Genomic DNA, 4,536 nt, shown 5'->3' on the forward strand with positions numbered 1-4,536 from the left:
AAAAAGAAAAAAGAAGAAAAAAGAAAAAGAAAAAAGCTGGAAATATAGACAATGATATATTTAAAAGTTCTGCTAAAAACTTCTCATCCAAAACATTCACTTCAATATTAACTAATCTTAACTTATAACACAAATAAATAATGAGAACAATAATAATTAAATTTCACCACCCAGATTCCTTGAAATTATGATGTATGGGTATTCCAAATGATTCTAGTCTGTAAAATGGTTCTAGTAAAAGTACCAGGTTTATAACTAGGGCCAATACTTATTCGGCGCACATGAGGATTTATCCAATACATGGATGATAACTGATAAGTAGTTGCATATACGAACATGCTCACTTGCACTTGCAGTACCATTGTTACTATGCTCAGTTGCAGGAGAGGGAGAAAGAAAATAAGAGTTGTTTGAAGGAGAGGGTATTTAGTATTTTACTCATCCATTTTAACTTTTAGTCAAAGGTGTTACATTAAAGAAAGTGATAGTATATATAGTTTCATTAAAACTGAAGGGAAAAGTCCATATAATTTACTCAAAATATAAATATAAATTTTTTAAAAGAACAAAATATAAAAAATAAAAAGTTTTTTTATGGGCATTAAAAATAAAAAGTCAAAAGGGCATACATCCTGTTAATTTTGAAAGTATCCTTACTATACAAGGGATTTTAAAATAGTCTTTGTATCTTTGTAAAACCAATTTTTATTTGTCACTGAATTATTTTTATTCCATTTGATTGTTAGATTCTTAAATAGTAATTATAAAACTCTGTGTGGCGATTTAGTTTATTAATTCACCACATTTAAATTATCATGAGAAAGTGCAAAATATTTCATGAAATGTTTTAATAAAAAAAATTTAAAAAACTATAAAAAACTGGAACTAAAGAAACAGTATACTAAATTCTTTGAGTAGAGATTCTCTCAAGTAGTGGAATATGAAGGGAGAAAAGAGTTTGATTTATTTTAATATTATTGGGAGAGAAACTTCTTATAACTCACCTCTAATAATTAATTTCTCACAGCTCTTACAACAAATTTTCAAATTCAAAACAATTTCACCCAAAACGAATGGATACTACTTCAATCGACTCCTAATCTGTATGTATGGGTACGATGACGGGTTGAAAGTCTATTAAAAAGCCATTAGCATTCAGATTCAAACATAAATTTTAGAGTAAATTACACCGACACCCCCTGAGTTTTAGCGAAATTACACAAATCACCCCTCACTTTTTGACACCTACACAAACCCCCGATTTTTTAATACTTTCATTATACTAACCACCTCTGCATGAGAAATAAGTGTAATTTTTTAAATAAAAAATGTGATAAATGCAATTAAGTTAAATACAACATGGTATATCGTGGAGACAAGTCCAAATAATATATGATTCGATACCTCTTTATTATTTTTGGTTCGTTATGATATAGTATAAGAGCAATTTAAACAATATCTCTTTAGAATTGTTGATGTATTTTATAACAAAAAATAATAAAGATACATTGATTTGTATATTATTTGGATTTTTCTCACAATATACCATGTTTTGTTTAACATAATTACATTTAGCACATTTTTTTGTTTAAAATATTACACTTATTTATCATGTGGGGGTTGTTAGTGTAATGAAAGTATAAAAACTAGGGGAGGTTTGTGTAGGTGTAAAAAAATGAGGGGTAATTTGTATAATTTCACTAAAACTAATTAACTCTAAATTTTACAATAACTTTCACACAACATTTTGATTAATCACAACACACTTTTTGCACTTTTACTAACAACTTATTCATAACTTTCTGAATTTTATGAAAAGTTGTCTTCAAGTGTTTTCTACCAAATTTTATACAGTTAAAAAGTTGAGAATTTATGTTATGCTTAAGGTAATTGACATACAATGATTAGTATTGAATTGTCATAAATACTAAGCAATCATAGCCTAGAAATAAAGTTCTTCATTACCATTTTCTGTATATTTCACCAAAGTGTATGTGGTGAAAGGGAAATAGTGATTTTATAAATGGTGTACTTCTAAAAAGTGAGATATGGTGAGTCTAATCATAGACAAGTCTCCAGGTGAAATTTGTAATGATTAACATTTCATCATAGTAAAATCTCTTCTAATTGCAAGAGGACTGAAGTAACTTTCGATAGAATAGAATGTGAACCAATATAAATCTTTGTGTATCTCTTTCTCATTATATTATTTTATATTTTTGCATTTTATTTTTGTATACTTACATACTCTATTGCATCTCTGGTCTAAATTTTTTCTAAGTTGCAAAAATTTGTATTAAGTATAGAAAAACTAGAAAACTAATTCACCTCTCTTAGTTTCCAATCTTATCTTACAAAGCAGCATCACTAGTATTTGCAGAACATCTCAACTAAAACGGATACATTTTTACATTAATTACTTGCCTATCTACTTCAACTGAATTAGACAACACCACTAATATTCACATCACATCTCAGCTCAAAAGGGTATATTTGAATATTATCTACCTATACACTTCAAGTGAGTGAAGCACCAACACTAATATCCACACCATCTCTCATCATAATGGGGCTAGTGTTATATTAATAATTAAATATTATTTCACTATGCCATATATCCCAATAAATCACGGTATCCCAATAAATCACGGTCCTTCAAATCCTTGCTAGAACAACACTGTTAAAAACGAGGCGGAAGAACATCCACAACGCTCATTCAAGCAAGTGTTGTCCATTTGGATAGGCAGTTATAACTTCAACAATGCAGGCCTAAAAGAGCATTATTGAACATGCTAACACTGACTTGAATGAGTTCTGTTTAATAGCGCACCTATAAGGTGGCGTTGTTAATTTACATCTATTCCACAATGCTTTATTAACGAAGCACTGTTGAAGATGATATATTAACAATGCTTTCTTATATGTGCACTGTTGGTTGGATATGACGTTTACATATCCGAAAAATAAATGGTGGAGTTATACATCTCTTTGTTTGTTTTCACATCTTCCAAGAACGGCGATAGCGATTCTCTTTCCATTTGAATCTATATATGTTTTGCTTCACACTAATGATTTTATTTCCATTTGTTTTTTCAAATGTTGTTCTGATTCAGTAAGTACTTTTTTTATTTTCTCCCTATTTGTATTTTTATTTGTATTTGTCTAATTAGTTATTGTCTCCTTTTATAATTAGTCATATCACCCAAAGAGAAGAAGATAGGATGAGGAAAAAACAAAGAAACCGAAGATAGGAGGCAGAAAGAGAAAGAGAAGTTTTGGTAAAATGTTAGAAAAAAAGATATTCCTAAAAAATAATGTGTTCAAGAAGTAAGGAAGTGGAGCCAATTTTGCTTAATTTACTAGATTTGATCTTTATATCTCTATGTCTATTTTTTTTATTTTTGTTTTTGTAGCCATCCTTAATGGCGAATGAATTTCTGGATGACGACCTTGAATATGATGAATTTCTTAATTCTCTTAGTCTAATAGGGGATAATTTCTTCGACCGAACAATTGTAGTTAATTTATTTTTTGTTATTTTTATTTTAGATAATTGTGTAAACTCCATGAACAATTGTATTTATATTTTGGATGGTTAATTCTATTTTACAGTTGTGAACGAATTAAACATTATATTTTGGCAACTTATGTATCACTAGGGATGGCAACAGGTGCAGGAGGGTGCGGGCAGGCATAAATAGTGCTTTCCCATTCCCAAGCCCACAATATCCGTGGGTACCTGTGCGAGTAGCGAATATTTACGGGTACCCAACGAGATTTAATTTTAATTATATATTTATATAACTGGTAAAATTTTAATATGTAAAACTAATTATTACATTAATAATATGTAAAAATAATTATTACATTAATAATATGTAAAAACAATTATTACATTAATAATATGATATTTATATAATAAATTTATGATCATAGTAAAATATGTCTAATTTATTATGAAATAATGTTAAAACATATGATATATAATCTTAAAATAATAATAAAACTATAATATATATAAAAATTTAATTTATAAATTTGTGGGTATTTGAAGAATGAATTATTTTTGTTTGTTCTACAATATAACTCATTAGATATTCATCAATATAACTGTTTATAATATATGTGATGTGTTGTTGATAATTATATGTTGTTGTAATCAACAATATATAATTATCAACAACAACACATATATTATAGCTTCAATAGTTCTCTTTCAAGAACTCGTTGTTACTTATATATTCAACAACGCATGATTAAAAGAGCGTTGTTGATATGTTATGACTGGATGTTTAACCATGCTCTTTTAAGGGAGTGTTCTTGATATTCCATGATGATGAGTTGTAAAAAGCTGGGGATGTTTAACAATGCTCTTTTAAGGATGTGTTGTCGGTGTTGGTATTTTATGACGATGAGCTATAAAAAGCCTGGAATGTTTAACATCACTCTTTTAAGGGTACGCTGTTGGTATGACATCTTCAACAACACTTCGTTAAGGATGGGCTGTTGAATATGTCATATGAACAACACACCCTT

The sequence above is a fragment of the Lupinus angustifolius genome, unplaced genomic scaffold (assembly GCF_001865875.1).
Source record: "Lupinus angustifolius cultivar Tanjil unplaced genomic scaffold, LupAngTanjil_v1.0 Scaffold_1_814, whole genome shotgun sequence".
In the NCBI taxonomy this organism is placed as follows: domain Eukaryota; kingdom Viridiplantae; phylum Streptophyta; class Magnoliopsida; order Fabales; family Fabaceae; genus Lupinus; species Lupinus angustifolius.